The sequence below is a fragment of the Eumetopias jubatus genome, unplaced genomic scaffold, assembly GCF_037043125.1.
Source record: "Eumetopias jubatus isolate StellerSeaLion01/CBP00866 unplaced genomic scaffold, mEumJub1_p1.0 scaffold_2, whole genome shotgun sequence".
NCBI classification, from domain to species: Eukaryota; Metazoa; Chordata; class Mammalia; order Carnivora; family Otariidae; genus Eumetopias; species Eumetopias jubatus.
This window is the reverse complement of record NW_028274808.1, coordinates 25,932,309-25,954,464: the sequence shown is the minus strand read 5'-3', so window position 1 is coordinate 25,954,464 and position 22,156 is coordinate 25,932,309. Positions and strand designations below refer to the sequence as shown.

Below are 22,156 nucleotides of genomic sequence, written 5' to 3'. Positions count from 1 at the left end.
AATGTTTTCATGCCACTGTGCCCCAGCAGAGCAGAGTCACTCTCCTAGATTATTTGCAGGTGAGAGGAAATATATTTTAATATCTGACTGTATTGTCTTTGTGGCATAAGTGCAAATGTTTGTATGCATAAACACATTGGAATGACGGCCGTTGATGGTTACATTTTCTAGAATTAATTATTTCCGTGTTCATAACGCTTGAGTGCCTATCAAATTGCCGTGTGGAAGGAGAGCACCAGGGTTGTATGCAGCATCTTCATTCACAGAGGAGCCAACAGGTTTGGATATTGCATATGGGCTGCATACGCCCCGCTTATGTAAGGTTATATTTTTAAATGTGAGGGTGTGACTAAGCCTTCAAAAGCTATTTAGACTGCCTTGGATGTCTTCGAATCTCCGAAGTCATGCATTTGCTGCAAATGGAAGTCAAGTAGTAACCTTTGCTGCACCTTCATTTCCTCACACAGGTGCCAGTTCTTCCGCTCAGTGAACCTCTTGCCCTGGTAAGAAATGCTAATGATATGGCAACGGCAACCAAATAAAAGATTAGGTGCTGCTAGGGAAAGACTATTACTCATAACTCGGTCTACATCCTGTCAATTATCCTGCCCTGATGAATAGTATGTGACGGGAAACTGGGAAGTGATAAAAGACGTCCCAGCCCCATCTCCTTGAAGGGAAGGTGGAGCGTTGAGGGATTGCATATACCAGGCACCACGCCACACACACACACCACAGAGCAGGGGCTGGGCTCATCCATCACCGAGACCACTTGCAGACAGCCTCTGTGCTGTTAGGAAGTATAGGTATAAAACGGTTTGACGTTCAGGTCTAAGGAGATAAGAGTATAAAGTGTCCAAAATGAATGTCTCATCCCAAACCAAAATATTAATTAAGAATGAGGAGAGAAGCTTAATCATGCAAGCAAAAGGGTGGTTTGCCTAGAAAATGCATCTTTTGTCCATTTTCTTTTTCCAGTTTATAAATCACATGATCTAATCAATGCACCATGATTGAAACCAAACTTATCACATCTCTGAGTATGTCTGTGGATAGTCAGTAGCTTAATTTTAGAATAGCAGACCCAGAAATGCAGGTATCCTGGTGGCCTTGACATTGAAGTTCTCACCCAGTGAAGGGATTCTTTTGATAATACTCTGGAGAATGACCCAGATCCAGGTAGTCCTTGAAAATTGCCGGTATTGTGGACAAATCATGACCTAACCAGATATGCCATTCTATTTTCAAACAGTTCTAATTATTAGAAAAGCTCTGATGTGATAGGATGTGGTGAGGTATTGGACACTTTTCCAGGTTCGCATGTCCCTCACCAAGCATCCGTGTGCTTGAAGTGATATGGTTGAGAGCTTGTTTTGACCAAGGGGAGGGGAGAGGAGAGAATAAAGACTACACAGAGCTTCCTACGTAGCCCTTCAGCCTGGTTGGAGCTCCAGTGGAAATAAGGATTAAGAGCCAGAAAATGAAGGACCCCCTGCATGAGCTCGCTGCTGTGAAAGCCAGTGACCAACTGCGGCCAGCAGAGAGCCTTTCCCTGCACTTTTCTGTGGAGCCCGGCTCTGCAGCAGCCCCGCAGGATGGACAGCCAGGGGAGCAGTGGAGGAAGGAGGGAGGCACCTTGGTACAGACAGAGAGCCTTATGTGTGACTCAATCAGCTATAGCAAGAATGTGGCTCCTTCAAGTACCCGGGTAGGCAGCTCACCCGGACCGGGGAGAGGCAGAGTACAAAATGAAGAACGTGGCAAATGTCTCTGGGGCTATGAAGTATTGTGGTTTCAAGGAAGCAGGAGGGAGGTCTTCGTGCAGGGAGCTAGCATAGTGTGGGCAGGATCAGTTGCCTGTGTTACTGACGCTGAAGCGTCTCCAGGCTGGTGAGCCACAGCTACATTTGGGCCACATTTATGCCGAATCACAATCCCTTCCATTGCAACAGGGCTGATTAAATTACTCCTCATTTCCCCAGACTGTGAGGATCAAATGTGTGACCAACTCTCCAAAAAGTTTTTTTTTTAAGTCACAAAATGCTCTTGTCAGTAGAAATAATTGATGACTCCTATTTTTTCAGAATAGAAAACATATTTGAATCTTTGGTGCTATGATCGGTGAGAAGCACCGCAATAGGGTTAAAGCTGTCCCGTAGAGGAAGAGTGGCCATATCATGTGTCAGCCAAACCAGGACACTTTCAAGATTGAAAGCTGGTATTATTAGTTGTGCTGGATCAAGAGACAGTATCAGGGACTTTTAGGATCAATTGGGCCACATGGATACCCTACCTAAAGGTGATTGGTAAGACATACATTGGCACTAAAATCTAGTGGCCATGCTTGTATTTCTCAAACAGCTCAGAACGTGGCCTGAGTAGTGCTGAGCCACCTTGAAGCCTACTTCTGCTGACACCAACCCTCCCTGACAATAACACGATGGGGGGAGCAGTGCAGACTCTTCCAGAAACCTCAAAGAGTAATACAGATATTTCTTAAGGTTGTCTTGAAAGGGGAGTTCAGTGGTTTCAAGGAGTGTGTCACGCACACCACCAAGCATCCAAAAATGCCTCTTCCCCTTTCCGGCTCCCCAGAGCCTCCACTGCGGCAGCCTCCCTGTCACCCCCACCATGTCCTTCCTCCCGCCACACAATTGCCTCACAGCTATTCTCCACCGTGTCTTTCTCCTCTCTCCCCTCAAAGCTGTCCCCTCCCGTTCTGCCCACTCCTCCCCACCCCTGAACCCGTGCAGTGGAGGAAAGTGGAAGATTGTGAACACGCATGCATTAATTTGTTGTGTGTGTTCGACACATGTTTTAGAGCCTCGTTATGATAAAAATAAACATCTGTGTTAGGGAAAGAGGTGACCCCAGTGTGGGACATGTTGGGGGACTGGAATTCAGACGGAAGGAAGAGAAATAGAGGAACTGATGCTTGCTGAGCACCAGCCTGGGATGGGGGCTTGATTCGCAGAGTGTGAAAATGGGCACTTCCTGCCTTGGTTTGTCTGACACAAGAAGACAGTAGAGGCCATGTGCCAGGTGAGTCGTGAGATATAGAATCCCATGGAAATTTTAAGCGATGTCAGACAATTCACCTATGCCAAGGACCGAAAGAGTTGTGTGGTTGGAGATTGAAGGGATTTGTGGAGATTATTTATTTGGAGATTGCTGCCAGTGTGTTGTAAGTTCTGCTCATGCCTCTTACCTCAAGCAGCACAGGGGCTGGGAAGGACCACTTAGAAACCTTGTGTCCCAACATTAGAGAGAGTGGATTTGGGTTTGACTCATGACCGAGGAACGTAAGGTCCAGAAGTGCCCAGCTATCTGTTCTGATGGCAGAGTGAAGGAGATTGCTGGGTTGGTCGACTCAGCTTTTTGAGTAGGCAAATAATTCGGGAACATTTCCCATTGACCTGATCTGCTGGGCCCATGCTGAAGAGAAGGAATCAGGTCTTGCCTTTGTATCTGTTCAGGGGGCCTCTAGAAAAGCACCAGCCTTCAGGAGAGGAGAAGCTGGTGGTGCTCTCCTCTTTCCACAGGCTTGAGAGGAGAGTGAGCAACCCCAAAATAAATTCCATTTGCCCAGGGCAAGGGAACCCTATATGGCAGCTACCCCAGGTGGGAGAGCTCGGGGGTTGGCAGCCTGCCTGCTTTTGTAAAGACATGTTTACTGGGACGCAGCCACACCCTCTCTTTTATGTCTTGTCCGTGGCAGAACTGAGTAGCCACGACAGACTGTATGACCCATGAAGCCTAAGAAATTTACTACCGGGCCTTCTGCTGAAAACGTTTGCTGATGGCTGGGAAAGATCCTCAGAAAGCTCTCAGAAATGCTCCCAGTAAGGAAAAGAGTCAGACTTCAACCGTTTTGGCGCTCAGAGAGCAAATAACTCTCTTAAAACTGCCCACTGCCTCTTCTTGCTTTCCCTGCATCAACCTAATGGGGTCAGAAATGTCTGTGACAGGAGGAGAAGTGGCCCGGACCCAACCCCTCCTTCTCATTGCCAGGGGTCAGGCCTTAGTGTATGGGTGTTTGCACAGGAGGATCGGACAGCACGAGATTTTTACTCTGAGTCAAATTTGAAGTTTTGCTTATTACAGAGGCCTGGGAACCATAAATCGCTAAACTTGAGAACATGCTGATGAAAAGTAAATGTATTTTTCATTCAGAGGTAAGGAAGGAACTTCCACCACTGAGCAAATATACAGGGACAGTGCGAGACCAAAAAATAAACTTAGCTTTAAGCTAACACCCCAAGAGTCTGGCCTGTTTAATCAATTTGCTGGTTGTACATACATGTCTTCAGAGAGGAAAGCCAGACTCTAGATGGAACTCTCCCACTATTTATATGACACAGGGCATTGCTCATCCTTTCTAGAATTCAGTTTTCTCATCTGCAAAGTGAGGGGGGTTGGACCAGCCCTTGATGACTCCTTCCCATACTGCTAATCTGTGATCCCAGAGGTTGGGGGACATCCTTCAAGATGGATGATGTCTCTTTGGGACTTTTTTTTGCAATGGTTCATGTAGCCTGTAGGTAACTGGCATCCAAATGCTGGGGAAATGGTGCACGGTGTGTCCCCACCCTCACCTCTAAGATAGTCCTTGAGTGCTTCCTGACTACCCGAGCCTCTCCTATTACATGGGAAAGGGGTATAGAATCCTTCACGTAAGGCCTTATGTTTATCTGGCCAGGAGTTAGGCCATGTTTGCTATTTGCTATAGCTGTGGTGTCTGAGGCTAAAATTCCCTGAGTGTCCTTGCTTTTGTGCCCCTTGTTGTCTTTCAGTTTTCCTAAAAACTCTTAAATAGGGTTTGTGCCCCTTGTTGTCTTTCAGTTTTCCTAAAAACTCTTAAATAGGGTCTGAGGCTTGCAGTCCTTTAGCAGTATTCCCCTGTCACAATACGGGAGCCCTGCTGGTGTGGTGGTGAGGTGTGGGGGCAGGGGAGGCATTTTTAATACTGTGATTAGGTCTCAGTCTGTCAGTGAGGGAGCTTGACTGGGTGAGGCTGGTGGGTGAGGCTTTGATAAAATAGTTTCCCTTCGGGCAGTCTTTGTTAAGGAGAACAAAATGCTTTGAGTATATTTCAAAATACCCTGCCAGACACACAGGGGATTTTTCTTCAATCTTCACAGGAGAACCTGGCAGAGCTCCTGGAGGTCAAATTCATGAAAGTGTGGGGGCCCAGTCTTAGGGGGAGTTTCTAACTTTCAAAGTAAACTGTGACTCTCTCTACCTACCTGTCTGTCTCTCCAGTGTTAGGGGCAGCTGTTGGCTTAGGACCTCAATTCTCTGATGGATCTAAGAAGAGTTGTTGATTTTTACTTTGCTCAGCTTTTCTTCTTGTAAAGGCAGGAGTGATGAGTTGCAAGCTCTTCCCATGTCTGACCAGAAACCAGAAGTCTTCTCACTAATATAGGAAAACTATATGAAATTATGGAGAGTCTACAGTTTTTGTCCAACAAAATGGCCGTTTCATAGGCTCAACCACACTCAAGCAGATGAAGAAAATTGATAGAGTGTAGGGAGATTGACAAATGTGAGATTCAGAGTGCGCTGTTAAGGGTCCCCCTGAAATTGTTTTAAAGATCTATTATGATGTTTTGGGTTACAATTCCGTTTTGGAAATTCAGTTATGTAAATCTCTAAAGCAATTTTCTGAGTACTGTTTCATAGGGAATTCTTACTCCAAGTCCTTCAAGCAATACCTGACACATATTTTATTTTAAAATTATAATCACTTTTAGCACTTTATACTTTACACAGATTTTTACATACATTTTCTCAAAGGTGGGTAGAATCTCCAAGGCGGGTATCTTGGTCTCAAGAACTTCAAAACTTCCTCGTGGCTGTAGGGTCAGGAGAGTGCTGCTCTTCTATGACAGATACTTGTGGAGGACAAGAATTTGCAAACCTAAATTCATGGACACCAGAATGTAACCATTTCCTTAACTTAAAGTATTCTGATTTGGGATTCCCTGTCTGAAGGGAGCAGCAGAAAATTCTGTTTCTATGGTTACCAATGTCCCTCTCTCCTCTCTAAGACGCCAAGAGCCCAGAAGGCCTGAATGGTACTCAAAAGGGAGAAGGACCCACCTGTGTTTTGAGCCCATCCTGGCTGCCCCTGATCACACAATTCTTCAAGCCTGTGACCCGCAGACAGGAGCTCACTCTCAGCTCAAGCAGAGCTTCTTGTTGCTTTCCCACAAAGCACAGGTATCTCATTCTACCACATGGATTCCCCCAGAGGGACTGCCAAAGTGAACCTGTGGGTCTCCAACGCATCTGTACTTTATGATCTCACTACAGAAAGAAGGAAGAAAGGAAGGTAGGAAGGAAGGAAGAAAGAAAACACAGAAAGAATTTCTTCCCTCCCTGGGACACAGAATACATCGAATCCAGTGAGTTCCAACTTTTGTAAAAGGCCAGGGGAGATGTTGCCCTCTAGTAGCTTCCGCTTTCTGCCCTCCAGTAGCTTCCGCTTTCTGCCCTCCAGTAGCTTCTGCTTTCTGCCCTCCAGTAGCTTCTGCTTTCTGCCCTGCCAGAAGTCCCTGCAGCAAGGGCCAGCGTCCAGGAGCTAGGAACACTAGAGGGAAACAGGAAGAAGAAACACATTTTAATCTTTTAGTGAATTATCCTGCCATGCATCCGTCGGTTAAAAAACCAAAACCTTACCTACAATAATTTCTTAATTTGATTCGAAAGAGTTTAACTCCTGAAAATGCTTTCCTTCATTTCCTAGATTTGCATATTAATGACAGAAGGCATGTGATGGAATGACACAATACAAGTGAGTCTGTGCGGTGACACCAAGTAACACTCAGAAAGATCAGTTTCCTCCGAGCAAAATCATCTCAAGGACAAGCACATTCCAACAATGTGGATTCAAGACAGTGGTAAGAATGTAATATATATTGCCTTGACATTAAGACAGAGCTGCACACGTAGAGTTTTAATAAGTAGGTGACACAGTTAGCTTGATTAAAAAGAAGACTCTGAGGTAGCTTCTGACAGAAAGATAGAATGCCAAGAACAAAGAAGAAGGAAATGGAATAAGGAATGAGGAGGAAGCAAGGAAGCCTTACATGTAACTCAAACAATTACTCTATTAAAGAAATTATTGATATTATGCTTTGTCATTGCGTGTTTGTTTATAGAAGTTGAAAAATGTTTCCTTAGTCAAGAGAGTTGCATGCCTAGATGGAGGATACTTCTCCTTACTTAAAGTATACTTCAAATACCTGGAGTGTCATTTCAAAGTTATGTAATACCGATCACAATCAGTTTTTAATGGTCAATATCCCAGTGTCCTCTAAGACATAGGGATGTCTATGTTTTTAGGTTATTGACATGTACCTACCTTTTCTTTTCATGCCTTCATTTCTGTATTTGGCAGGCATTTGTTAATATAATTATTAAATTATTCGGTAGCCCAGAAATTCACCGAAGTATGTGATTCTCATTTTATATTTCCACTGGAGAACAGCCTCTGAATTCTTGCCACTGGATATGACAGAAATTCAGGCAAAGCAAAAATCTATCTTAGAATGCTTTCAGGGTATCAGGAGAGGGTAGAAGAGGCATATGAGGATGAGGCAATTCACTTAAACACTGAAATCATTCAAGCGGGAGAGTAAGGTCCTGTGAAGTGTTAGATTTTCTTGAGCAAGCCAATAAGCGCACACACACACACACACACACACACACACACACATGCTCACAGAAGACCAGTTCCATTTCTAGAAGTAAGGCAGACAAGATATTCAGAGAAATCTCTTTAAGTATAACTCATCTAAAAATCCTAGAGGTGTATTTATATAAACATATGGGTATGGGTAGATAGATGATAGATAGATAGATAGATAGATAGATAGATAGATAAATAGATATCACGTGACTTAGCTGGTAGAGGTAAGGAAATTCTCTAGTGTCCAGAAATGACAAGAAATCTTGAATCCACAGGTCAGGCACTGACTTGGAGTTTTCTCTGGAGGTATCTTGGTGGCCCGGTGACAGAGAGGCCTGAAATTTAACAGTCCACACATGGGGATTAGGAGACAAAGCCTAGAGCCTGAATATTGCAAGAAATCACGCATGAGACCCCCTTCATAAAACTGTACCTCCATGAATGGCATGCTCAGTTTGAACTGAGAACTTGCTTTGGAGAGTAAGATAGTGAGCAGACCTACCTAAATATTGGTCTTCGTGCAATATGACTAGAGGAAGGTAGGAAAAAACTCTTTGTGAAAATTTCTAACCTCAAGACCATACTAATAAGTACTTAAAGCCAGAATTTCTACTCTCTGTGTGGTCTGAAAAACCGTAAGTTTACATTTAACATGGTCCTGAGCTGGTAGGACCCTTAAGGAAAAAGTATTCCCAGACCACTGGAAGAATATTCACCCTCTAAAACCAGACCTCCCTCCCACAGATGAGGAAGGAGGATGCCGGCTGTTACAAGGAAGATTCAGCAGAAACAGGAAGCTGCAGAGTCAGATATGCAAAAGGGATTGGAATTGTCGAAGAATATAAAATAAATATGTTTAGTATGCTTAAAGGAGAAAAAGGCAAATTGAAAGAATGACAGTGTAACAAGAGATTATGAAAATGGACCAGATTGATGTGAAAAAGAACCAAATGAATACATTAAGATGAAAACATGGAAATTGGAAACTTAATGGCTGGATACGTAGTCGATTATGGGGAAATAGAGCTGGTGACATTTCCCAGATGACAGCAGAGACAAACATGGAAATGGAAAACCTGAGCGACTAGGGGAGGTGGACAGTGGAGCAAAATTGGCCAATGTTAAAATACATCTAATGCTTCCAGAAAGAGGAGGAAACAAGAATTTGGAAAGATAGTAATTGGGAATTTTCTAGGACTGATGGAAAAGCCATGTCTTAGGGATCTGGAAACCCAACCAATCCCAAGCAGAGTATATAAAAAAAAAATTCAACACTAAGATGTATAATAAAATTGCAGAACACTACAGATAAAGAAAGACTATCTTAAAAGTAGCCAGAGGGAAAGGATAGATTTCCCCATTAATTGGCTAACTATATAAATTATCATCCAAACCAGGATACTTTTGAAAAGGAAAGGGGATGCTAACCAAACAGGAGACCAGGGCAACAGGCATAATCTGGATCTGCAACAGGCAGAGGAAAGTGCCAGGTCACCAAATCTATAAAAGAATAATAATTTAATTGACAGCAAGGACAAGGAGAGTCAGGAAGATATTGGATACTATCTTCAAAGTGCTGAAAAAATTATTCAATTAGAATTACATTATCAGTAAAATCTCTTTTAATAATAAGGGTCAGGGGGCGCCTGGGTGACTCAGTTCGTCAAGCATCTGCCTTTGGCTCAGGTCATCATCCCAGGGTCCTGGGACTGAGCCCCACATCGAGCTCCTGGCTCAGCGGGGAGCCTGCTTCTCCCTCTCCTTCTGCCCCTCCACCCTGCTCGTATGCTCTCTCTCTCTCTCTTAAATAAATAAATAAAATCTTTAAAAAATAATAAAAGTCAAAAAAAGACATGTTTAGATAAGCAAAAACAGAAAAGTCACAATCAACAGACCCTCTTGAAAATAAATTCTTTGTAAAAGAAGGAAAATGAGCCCAGAAAGAGTCTGAGACACAAAAAAGCCAACAAAGAACATTGAAATTAATATTGACTGATGAGGTAATGATAATAATGCCTACTAAAAATAGAAACAAAGTATTACTTAGAAAATACTAGAAAGACGATATTAAGGTATGGAACAAAAACGTAATCCAAAGGAGGTTAAGAAAAGCATAAAAGGAAGATAAACCTAGAAGGGTCAGGGTCGGGGGGGAGAACAATTAGAAAGCACAAACTAATAGGCACATTAATTATAAGTGGACTAATATCTCCAGTCCAAAGATAAAGATAGACCAGATTTTTTTAGAAATCCAGCTACAGGGGTGCCTGTCTGGCTATTGATTTCAGCTCAGGTCATGATCTCAGGGTCATGAGATCGAGCCTTATGTCCAGCTCCATGCTTAGCAGGAGTCTCCTTAAGATTCTCTCTCTCCCTCTGCCCCTCCCCCTGCTTGTGAGCTCTTTCTCTCAAATACATAATTTTTTTTTTTAAAGACAGAAATACAGCTACATTCTGTTTACAAGAAACAACACTTCAGAGCACAGTCAGGTTGAATAAAAAAGATAGGGAAAGGTAATATGAGGCAAATTCTACAACGACAAAAGTAGGATGGCCATTTTAATCTTAGATGAAAGAAACTTTAAAGCAAAAAGCATTAATGACAACGAAGAAGATCACTACATATTGATAAAAATTTCAACTCGCCATGAAATTACAGCAATTCTAAATTTGTACAGATTCAATAAAATAGCCTCAAAATATATAAAGCAAAATTTGGAAGAATTACAAGAAGAAATTTACAGATCAAGCAGGCAAGAAAAAGTAAGCTTGATCAAAAGGTCATTATATTTAAAAACCATATTTGGGGCCATAAAGCTACTATCAACAAATAATTTTTAAAATCTACTTCATATGGGGCACCCGGGTAGCTCGGTCTGTTAAGTGTCCGACTCCTGGTTTCAGCTCAAGTCATGATCTCAGGGTGGTGAGATTGAGCCCCATCTCAGGCTCTGTTCTCCATGCAGAGTCAGCTTGAGATTCTCTCTCCCTCTCCCTCTCCCCCTCCTGCTCGTGCTCACTCTCTTTCTCTCTCTAAAATAAATAAATAAATCTTAAAAAAAAATCAAATCTTCGCATAGACGACAATCTCTGACCACAGCACTATTAAATTAGACACCAATACCAAAAAAGTACTACTCCCTCACTGCATCCCTCAAAGAACCTGGTTTGGGGAAATAAGAATAAATAATCAGCGGGTCAAAAGAAGTCTCCTCTTTCTAGAAAATAGAATTACAAAGAAAGGTAAATGCTACATATCATTGCAGTTAAAGTGTACTTAGGAAAAGAAAAAAAGCCTTAAATGCTTACATTTTCAAAAAGAAGGAAATATATGAGCTCACCTCCAGTTTAAGAAGGTAGAGGAGTGCCAGAAAAAAGTCAAATAATGCAGAAGAAAGGAAACACTATCCCTTTTCTGTTACTTTACAGTTTTCACTTAACGTTGTTGTTCCTCATTTTCGTTCCTTACTTTTATTGGTCTGGTCATAGAGCTATGCATTCCATTTTCATCTTGTTAATTTAGAAGTTTTACCATCATGTACCACCCCACTAGTGACCTGGTTTTCCCCTCCCTAGAAAGCAGACTGAGTGCGTCTATTGCCCCATTATTTCAAAGCTATTGCTCCCACCCAGACCCACTCTTTCCCTGCTGATTTCCTCCTTCTGATTTCATCAAGTTTTGCTCACAGTCTAGGAATGAAATCCTTAGAATTCTTTCATTCTTCCCTTTTCTCCTCCTTCCAGGCATCTCTCGACCCCTAATGACACCCTGGAATGTTTTCACTTTCTCTTGCACTCTTAATTCTGAGGCTTTGCTGAAATAGTTGGACATAGAATTTTACTTAACAGTTGTTTGTGTGTTTGTTTGTCTTTGGCGTCCACGTGCAGGATTTACATTACACATTATATTCTTATCCATTAATATTTAATGATATATTTCTAAAACCAATGCATTACTCATCTCTGATTATTTCCTACTTTCCCTTTCCTCATCTTGAAGTCTCTGTTCCAGTTCACTGGCTTCTGGAAAGGGCTTTTTCTTAAGTATGTACCTCAGATGGGGGGCATTCTGTGATTTATTCTCTGAGTTAGTGCATGTCCTTGAATATCTTCCACTCACCTTAACAGGTAAACCACTGCAAAAGCCTAGTATAGGATTCTGGGGGGTTCTTTCAATCTCTTCTAGCTTTCAGTGTTGCAGATAAGAAGTTCAGTAACAGTCAAAAAAGGAAAAGCCTGGAAACTTGTTTTACCCAGATATCCCTAAGCATGTGTTTGTTTCATCAATCTAACCAAAAACTCTGAATGTTTTTTACTCTGCAAACTTGTCTTTCTTTGGCTTAGGAAAATTTTCTCCTAAGTGATTTAAAATTATTTCTTCTACCTCAGGTATTCTTTCTTCTTCTAGAATATCTGTTATTCAAACGGTTGGTATTCTGCATCCATTTCCCAAATTCTCTCCTTGTAACCTTGTGATTTCCAGCTCCATGGCATGTTTTATTCTGTGATTTGTGGATGTTCCCCGATCTTGCAGGTCACTAACACAAATCTCGTCAGTCACCATCAACCCTCTGCATTCATGCACTGAATCAGTGAGGTTTTCATTTGTTATTACATAGTTTTGTTTCTAAGTGCTTCTTTTTAATTTTTTCTTTTTAATTTAGGAACCTATTTGTCTGATCCAGCTAGTCACTTCCATTGGGTGTGCAATGTGATTGTTGAATCTGTTTGTCCTCTTTGGCTTCTGGACATCTTTAGGTCCTTGATTTTTTTTCCTCCATTGGCCAACTGGAGTTCAAGCCTATTTTTTTAGAGCTACTCAAAAAATCAGGAAACTCTCAGGCCAAGGGGCCTCATCCCCACAAGCCTAGTACAGAGGGAGACGGTCCTCTCTGAGGCCCCTGTTCTCAGGTCACCCTGGGCTCTCCCAGCACGCATGGCAGGGAAGACTTGCCCAAACTTTTATGTCCCTGGGGAATCTTGACACACTCAAGTAGGATCGGGTGGACACCCTACCCCTGGGGTCTACATCTTGATTGATGAGCCCAGTCCCTATCTCCGAGCTCACCCAGCTCAGCACTACTTGCTTATCAAGGGAAATTTCGGGGAAAGGGAGTCCCCACTGAGAGTCCAAGGCCTCATTTACACCCATGGTAGATCCTGGCTCTTGAGAGGCAAATCTTTTGGATTTGGAAATAGAAGGAAGGGGAATCTCATTTAGATTGCCATAGTCCGAAAATCCTCTGCCCAGAGCTTTCTTCGTAAAATGAAGAAAATTTAAGAGCTCTTTCAGCTCCAAAAATCTATGAATCAGAGCTTAAATAAGAAGCATTCATGACTATGATAATTTATGGGAATAGAGTTTGCATAAAACAAACACTTTAAGGCAAATATTTTTTAAAAGATTTATTTATTTGTTTTAGAGAAAGAGAGAGCACGTGAGCAGGCGGAGGGGCAGAGGGAAAGAGAGGGGGTCCTCAAGCAGACTCCCTGCTGGGCACGAAGCCCTATTTGGGGCTCGATCCCAGGACCCTAGGATCACTTCCTGAGCCGAAATCAAGGCTAGGATGCTCAACCGACTGAGCCACCCAGGCACCCCTCAGGGTAAGTGTTTTAAGAAAAGAGTAGGTTTTGAGTTATAATGCTTTTATGAAAACCCAGCTAATCTGGTGACAGGAAATCTAGCTTGGAATTAAGTGGCAGGATCCTCTGAATTTTCACATCTGCTAATTCTGATCATTTATAGAACATAAAGTGTTTTCTTTCTGTAACCTAGAGCAGTGCTTCTCAAACTTTCCTGCACCCACAAATTGCCTGGTGACGTGGCAATGTAGGTTCTGATTCGGTAGGTCTGGAGGATGGCCGGAGAGCCTGTGTTTCTTACCAGTGGGTTTGCCCACACTGCTTGTCCGTGGCTCACGTTTCAGCAGCAAGGCCTGAAATATTTGTAGTGGTGAGTAGACCTCTGGCGGTCATAGGAGAAATGTGCCATCATTTTGTCAGGCAGCTATAAATTCTTTTTCTGAGAATGTTAAAAAAAACATCCCCCCCAAAGCCAGCAATTGATGTATCTCTGACCTGATACAAGCAAAGCCAACAGAGTTTATTAATTTGGGCTCCGTTGATCTGAAATTTGGTGTCATTCCAGGCAGATTATATTGCCAATTATAAGCAAAGAAGAGATGTGTGTTATTAAATGCTAAAGCAAATGCATTAAAAAAAAATGGAAACCAACTTGGTGGTAGCCTTTGTAAACAAATAATGAATGAACTCCAAGTGATTAGTCTTTATTTCATTAAAATTTTAAAAAATTCTTTAAGGCTTTTAATTTAATTCTCCTATCCCTGTCAAGGGTGGCCATAAATTACATTTCTTATGAAACATTCACTGATTCAGGCCCGTTTCTGAATCAGAATAGCCTACTCTTTAATTAAGAAAAATGAGGGCAGTTTTATAGCAGTTTTAAATTTCTCAATCTTTTGGCTCCTTTCAGTCTGTGCTTCTCAAACAGAAAATAGAAATTGCTATGCCATTTGACTATTGTCAGTGTTTCAAATTAAACAAAGAATCCATAAACGTTTGAAAGGTATTCAATTCTGGAAACTATTTTTTCCTATTGTTTTTTTTTTTCCCCTAGCTACAAATATGTTTCTTATTTTGAATATTTCCTGGCTTTGCCATGGTAAACAGATAAATGTTCCAGAAATCATCCATTTTTTTTTTTAGTTAATAAAATTAGTATCACTTTAGGAAGGAAGATAAATACCCTACACCAAGAATGTGCTTATTCTCAAACTTGAAGCCCAGCTCATTGAAACAAACTTGCATATTGGTGTCAGTATCAGCTTGAGAGGGGCAGAAACTTCTGCCCTCCTGAGCTGTTCCTGGAAAATGGTTTGTTGGCTCATGGAAATTTTCTTGACTTTAGTCATGTCCCTGTGTCCTTGCATCTGGACACTAAATCAGACCCCAAAGCAGATCTGTTTCCTTTGTTGGCTTCCACAGCATTGTCCTATCCATTTATGTTATGAGAGTTACACAGATCTTATGTATTGTGAGAAGTTATATAAGTTTATTCAAACCTCTAATTAGTCATCTTTCTAACAACATCTGGAGTCATTACTACCACTGACCCAGACTTGGCAGTTATCAAAAGAAGGATCTGTGTAGATCATTTCAGAGGCTCCCGTTCCGGTGTTCACATAAAGGTTTGGTGAGAAGTGCAGGTAAATGGTTAATTATGGATATTTTTTTCTATTTTTAGAGTCCTCCAAATCACACAAAATTTCATATGCATCTCTGGCTCAGGGATCGACCTGTGGTTCCTATGTACAACCAGACATCATCTGGTAATGGCCCTGATAACCATTCATTACTAAATGAAAGGAAAAACCTCATTCCTCTGCTCTGCACTCACACCACTTCTGACACTGGATGTGTGGGGTTTTTCTCACATTGACCAATCCTTTGACACCCGCTGGGTGTCCTACAATTCAGCTCAGCTCTGAGACTGTCTATCTGGGGTTAGCAGAAGACCCCACGGGTTAAGGACTCAGTTTCACAAGACAACCCCACTCCAGACGCCGATTGTAGGTAGTGGTTCCCCAGGTCACTCACACTTCTTTCTTTCTGATTTGGCCACAACAAATTGGGGGTTCCAGTGACCCCCCTCCTCAGGTTCAATAATTTGCTATTATGTCTCACAGAGCTCAGGGAAACATTTACTTACATGTACCAGTTTGTTATATAATAAAGAATATGATAAAGGACGCAAATTAAAAGATACAGAGGATGGTCCGAAAGGGTCCCAAGCACAGGAGTTTCTGTCCCCGTAGAGTTAGGATGTGCCACCCCCTCAGCACGTGAATGTGTTTACCAACTCAGGAGCTCTGGAACACTTTGAGGATTTTTATGGCGGCTTCATCATGTAGATAGGATTAATTATTAACTTGTTTTCTGGCCCCTCTTCCCTCCCTTGAGAATGGGGAGTGGAGATGAAAGTTCCAAGCTTCTAATCACGGCGTGATCGTTCTGGTGTCCAGCCCCCATCCTGAAGCTGTCTGGGATCCCCCAGGCTCTCCTCATTTGAACCAGAGGCACTCCCGTCACCCAGGAAGTTCCAAGTGCCAGGAATTGGGGTCAAAGGCCACTTCCCATGGTTTCAGTTATAGCTGGTCAACCAAGATCAGGAAGCAGATAGTCCTCCTTCTGATGTATCCTTGGAAGGTCAAGATAGCTTAACACTACATCACAACGCCTATGTCACTCTCCTCACTTCTAGTCATCACACAGGCATTTTATTGTCTCATATCATCACAAGAAGAAGGGTGAGTGCGGTGCAATAAGATACTGAAGAGAGACCACATTCACATAACTTTTATTATAGTGTATTGTAATAATTGTATATTGTAAATATTGTATAATTTTTTTATTGCTTGCTGTTGTTAATCTCTTACTGTGCCTAACTGATAAATTAAACTTTATTATAGGCATGTGTGTATAGGAAAAAGCATAGTATATATAGGGCTTGGTACCAGCCGTCGTTGGGGACATCCACTGGGGGCCTCAGAATGTATCCTCCACAGACAAGGCGGGGAATGCCTACTGTACTAAAATTCAAGACACAGTTCAAGTACTTATTTTACACTTTAAAACCCAACTTATCCCTTTCTTAAGATAAGTTTAATTTATTCCCCTTCTTGCATTTCTTTCTGTGGTGCTCTTCTATTATGTGAGACAGAAAAACACAAAGGTAATAATCAGAGCGACTGTTCAAGCTAGAATGGGAAGCAAGTAGCTCCATACGCCAAGTCACACACAAAAAACGGAGCATATTTTCCCTTCTCTGTGTACCCACTGTGACAACCATAGAAGTCATTTGAAAAACTGAAACGTTTATGGGTTCCGTGATTTCAGAAGTAGAGTAAGAGATGTGAACATAGGGGCAGCTGAGACTAGACCTAGGGAGATTCTACCTCTCAGATAGGAGTGACTTCTACCAGCTGGAAACGTCTTCTATCCCCAATACTTTTGCTTTGTGTTGTTACCTTTGTTTACTTCTAAAAACCAGAAATAGGGGCACCTGGGTGGCTCAGTCGGTGAAGCATCCCACTCTTGGTTTCGGCTCACATCATGATCTCTGGGTTGTGAGATCGAGTCCTGAGGGCGGGCTCACGCTGGGCATGGAACCTGCTTAAGAGTCTCTCTCTCCTGCTGCACCCCCCAAAATAAATAAATAAATAATAAAAATTGAAAAATAAAAACCAGAAATATACTTAAAATATAGGCTTAAGTGTGCAACAGGTATTAGTAATTCACACAGAAGATGGAATTGATTCAGTCAGATTGCTTTCCTCCTACATGTGCAGAGCCCTGAGGAAGCAGAGTTCACGGGGTGGAGGGGAAGTAGAGATGAGTCTCCAGCCCAGAATTTTCTCCTGTAGTTGCCTTCCTGGGGCAGGCGAGACTGGCCTTGGTCTACGGGTCGGGATGGGGCCGAAGAATGAGGCATCTATTGCTGGCAGTTGGACAGACAGGTAAATACTGAAAGTCACGTCCCCAGAGGAATGCAAGGTCAGAGCCAAAACAAACATTCTACCCTGGGTCAGCAATCCCAGGGGCCAAATTACAAGTAGAAACTAAGGTAGGCGCCAAATGGGTTAGAAAAACAAACTAAAAGAGGCAAACTGCTGAGTGAGAGTATCAGGAGTCAGGTATTTGAGGCCATGCTGACTGCATTTAGAAGAACTAAAATGGTTAGAAACTAACACCAACCCCACCATCACCAGCAGGCTTTCTCCTGTAGGGTTTCCCTAGATTTGCCTGGTAGAAGGCTCTGAAAATGTCTGAAGCTTGCATTTCAAGATGGAAGGGGGGGTCCCCATTGTCACAGTGGATAGGTTACCAGAGCTCTTGTTGGGATCCAGTGTTCAGGGTGAGTTGTTGTGGAGGGTGGGCCAGACGGAGCAGAGATCTGTGGGGCATGGTGGGGATGTTTGCAGAAGGAAGCTGGAGACAGAAAGCTTGAAGGACCCAAGTGGGCTTCTGGTTTCTCAAGTGTTGGGTCTGTAAGATTCCAGAGGAAACCCAGGCACCTTGCATTGAGATGCCCTTCTCCCTTCTCTGGGGATGGACAGCTATCACCTTATGACTTTTGAGCCTCCACATACTACAAGGTTTTCTAGAGATCTTTCTAGGTGTCACAGCTCCTCCTGCTCCCAGGTACCTGTCAACTGTCAGGCCCATTGGTACAGAATGGATATTCTTAGAGAAGGAGCAGGGGGTTGTTTTAGCAAATGCCACTGAGCTGAGGTGGATGTACTTGTTGTTTGGTTTCTGTAGAACTGTAGGAGCTTCCCCCATCGCCCTAAGTTAATGTTGACTAGCTATTTATATAAGTCAAACACAGTAATAAGAGCTTTAAGTGCGACTCTCACTGAATGCTTCCCACACACTCCCCAGCATCCATGACCCCTTTCCTCCTTCCCAGAGAGCCCTAATTCTATTCAGTTAACCACCCTCAACCCCACCAAGCCATGTGCCCCAGAAGTCACCCCATCCTCAGCATGAGGCTGCTTCTGGTTTGCCTGAGGCTCCTTCCATTCCTTTTGACAGTTTCTGTTTCAGGAAGGAGCATATGACCAAATTTTGGCCAACAGAGCTTGACGGGGAGGGGTGCCCAGAGGTTCTGGGAATGTATCCTCACTCTTGAGAGAGAGCCATGGAAAGAAATTTCTCTTCTTTAGTCCATGATGAACTTTAGTCTCATTCCTGGAATCTTGCTACTTGCCCGAGGTTGGAGCTTACACAAGGAGCGGGGTGGACGGAGAGAATCTCAGAGAAATGCAACCAGGCTTCTGATCTACTGCCCCTCCTGTGAGATGATACATCTCCTTATTGTTTAAGCTGGTTTAAACAGGGGTTTCTGCTTATTGAAGTCCAATCATCCTACTGATACAACAAAAGGCAGCCCTGTTTTCCCCCTGTACTACCGAGGAGGAAATTAGAGCTTGAAGAGTTGTTAAGTAATGCTTCCAAAGTTGTACGGCTCCTTAGGTAGGCTCAGGATTTGAGGCCAGTGTGGCTCAACCCCTAAGCCTGTTTTCTTAACACACACAGTTTAGAGTCCCTGGGTCACACACTTAATCGGAGTCAGAAGGGTATAGGCCGAGGACATGCCTGCAGAGGGCTTTGATTCCCCGCCGCCGCCCCCCGGGGCTCCCGATCCACGGTAGCTGACACCTTGTCAATGTACTTGTCCTGGGCTTGACCTGGTAAGGATGGTGCTCTTGGAGACCAAGACATTTATGGGAGAACCGGGGATATAGGTGAGAACAAAAGAGGAGCTCGAAGAATAGGACTTCTCTACGTTACACAGACTCCTATTCATGCTTAATGAGTCACCTTAAATGCCATTTTCTCAGTGAGGGTTTCCTCATCCCAGGCTTGGCTGATCATTGTCCTATATGCTTTCATAGCACCTTAAATTTCTTATCCTTATCCCAATTATAATTAGGTAGTTGTTTGACCGTCTGTCTTCCCTGCACACTGTAAATCCCTTAGTCCTCTGCGCTCCCTTTTCTCTAAGCCCACCTCCACCCGGCCATGTATTTGGTTTTCACACCAGTTGACATGAGGGCATATGTCCAAACAGACAGGACATCTCCAGGGGATAGGCTGGGCCTGAGTGCAGAGCTGCCCGTAGGCAGGGGGCTAGTCCAAGGCCAGGCTGCCGGAGAAGGTGGGAGGCCTGCGGGTCTATAGGGAAACTGCCACTGTGACAGAGTGTAGAAGGGAAATGGAAGGAAACCAGAGGTGAACCTCATCTATTTCAGAATTTTAGCTAGAAATTCATATGTAGAAAAGAAGCATTGTGCAACTTTACCATCAAGACAGACAGACAAACACACATACACACATACACACACACAGAGAAGGGACTTGAGCTCATTCTTTTGTTACTACCAGGAAGTTACATAAGATTTTCTGGACTGGTTTGAAAACTTAACTGTCATTTGTAATTTATTTCTTACTAAGAGTACCCCCCAAATAACTACTCCATGTGAACTTTTGATAAAATATAACCATCCCTTGGTATTGAAGTGATTTGGTTTTTGGTGGTGGTGATCTAGACTCCTTATAAAGGCAAGTACAGTGCCTAGAACCTAGCAGGTGCTCGATAAATGATTGTTCAACAGAGGAAGGAAGCTGATCATTGAGTCTATTTGATTTCTATGCAGACCATGAACAGAAAGAAATGAGTTTATTTTAACAAAGTGCAGATGATGAAGCATATTTCTACAGATGGAATTCCCTTCAACCAATATTGGCTGAAGAAGAAAAGTGCTTAAGGAACTTTAAGGCTGTTAGGAACACAGAGGAAGTGTAGGAACGTTGTCTGCCCAAGGCCAGTTTGGGGCCTGCTGTTTCTCCACTCCTTCATCATCATCATGTGTCTATTCAGCACATACTCATAGTCTATGATAGGTACCCTGAGGTGTTCAGAAAGAGGGAGAACATACAGCTTCTGTGGGAAAGAAACACCACAACCACACTAACCTTTTAAAGTCGGAATATGATGACGTTATTCTCCTGCTTGAAGACGTCCCACTTGCGGCCCTCTGCTCTGCCCTGTAGCTCCCCACAGCTTTCCCTCCCCTCCCCCCCCCCCGCCCCCCCCCGCCGCCCGCCACTGTCCTGCCGCATCCTGGTCGAATCCCGCCCGGGGTCGCTGCCACCTTCCACCCAGACCTTGCTGTTGTGGCTTCTGCCAGAGCCAGCTCCTGGTGGACCCATGTGGAGATGGGGCCCCAGATCCCATCCCAGGAGCCCCAGAAGCCTTTAAGAGAAACACCAATGGCAAAAAGAGGCATCTGGGAGTTGGTGCCTACTGGGATGATAATGAAAAGCTTTATGTGCTCCTCGTGTCCAGAAGGCAGAGGCCCAGATCGCTGCAAAAAATTTGGACAAAGAATACCTGCCCATTGCAGGACTTGCTGAATTTTTTGAAGGCACCTGCAGAACTAGCCCCGGGTGAGAACAACCAAGTGTTGAACGCAGCCGGTATGTCACCCTGCACACCTTTCTGGAACCAGGGCCTTGAGGATTGGAGTCGATTTTCTGCAAAGATTTTGAGAGTCCAGCCGAGATGTCTTTCTGCCCAAAACACCCTGCAGAAAGCACACACCCATCTTCAGGGATGCCGGTATGCAGCTACACGGTTATGGATACTATGACCCCAGGATGTGCGGCTTTGACTTCACAGGCGCTATAGAGGACATTTCCAAAATGCCACAGCAAAGCGTTCTCCTCTTGCATACCTGTGCCCACAGTTCCACGGGAGCGGGCCCTCGCCCTAGGCGGGGGAAAGAAATAGCAACAGTGGTGAAGACAAACAAGCTCTTCGCATTCTCTGACACGGTCACCCAAGGCTTTGCCTGTGGTGATGGTAACAAGGATGGTGGGCTGTACGCCAGTTCATCGACCAGCGCATTCATGTTGCTCTCTGCCAATCCTGTGCCAAGAACATGGGTGGGCATGTGGGAGCCCTCCCTGTGCTCTGCAGAGACGCTGAAGCCAAAAGGGTGGAGTCACAGTTGAAGGTCTTGATCCGTCCTGTGTATTCTAACCCTCTAATTAATGGGGCATGGATCGCCTCGACCATCCTGACCGGCCCTGACCTGAGAATCAATGGCGGCAGGCCGTACAAGGTGTGGCCGGCTGCATCGTGGGCATGCGGACTCAGCTGGTCTCCGGCCTCAAGAAGGAGGGCTCTTCCCACGGCTGACAGCACATGACTGACCAGATGGCATGTTCTGTTTCACAGCACTAACGCCCGAGCAGGTGGAGAGGCTGACCAAGGAGTTCTCCATCGGCATGACAAAGGAGGGCTGCCTCTCTGTGGCAGGGGTCACCTCGGGCAACATGGGCCACCTTGTCCGTGCCATTCACCAGGTCCCCCAGGAATTGCCCTGCGGAGAGGAAACAGACACAACCTTCCTGCCTCCAGACCCCACGGCTGTGAGGGTCATATGGAGGAAGGAGGGCTGATGGTGGCGAGCAGGTCATTTCTTTCAACCACAGGACTTAACGCTCGACCACTGAATGTGTTTCTCAGAAAAGAACATGTCATGAAACAGGGCAGAGGCATCTGTGGCGGGTGTCTGAAACTTTGTGGCTCAAAACCCAAATTCCTGCTCATCCTTACCTCTAGCTGTTCCAAAAGAGTGTACATGTACAAGAAAGACAGTTACTGTAGGGGCGCCTAGTGGCTCAGTACGTTGGGCATCTGCCTTCGGCTCAGGTCATGATCTCAGAGTCCTGGGATTGAGTCCCACATCGGGCTCCCTGCTCAGCAGGGAGTCTGCTTCTCCCTCTCCCTCTGCCTCCCCCCTCATGGTCTCTCTCTCTCAAATATGTAAATAAAATCTTTAAATAAATAAATAAATAAATAAATAAATAAAT

At 43.9% G+C, this 22,156-nt stretch overlaps 1 pseudogene; it reads left to right on the top strand.

Moving 5' to 3' along the window:
* Nucleotides 1–1,480: 1,480 nt before the first annotated feature.
* On the top strand, nt 1,481–21,742 carry LOC114201461 (aspartate aminotransferase, mitochondrial pseudogene; annotated as a pseudogene).
* Nucleotides 21,743–22,156: the final 414 nt, after the last annotated feature.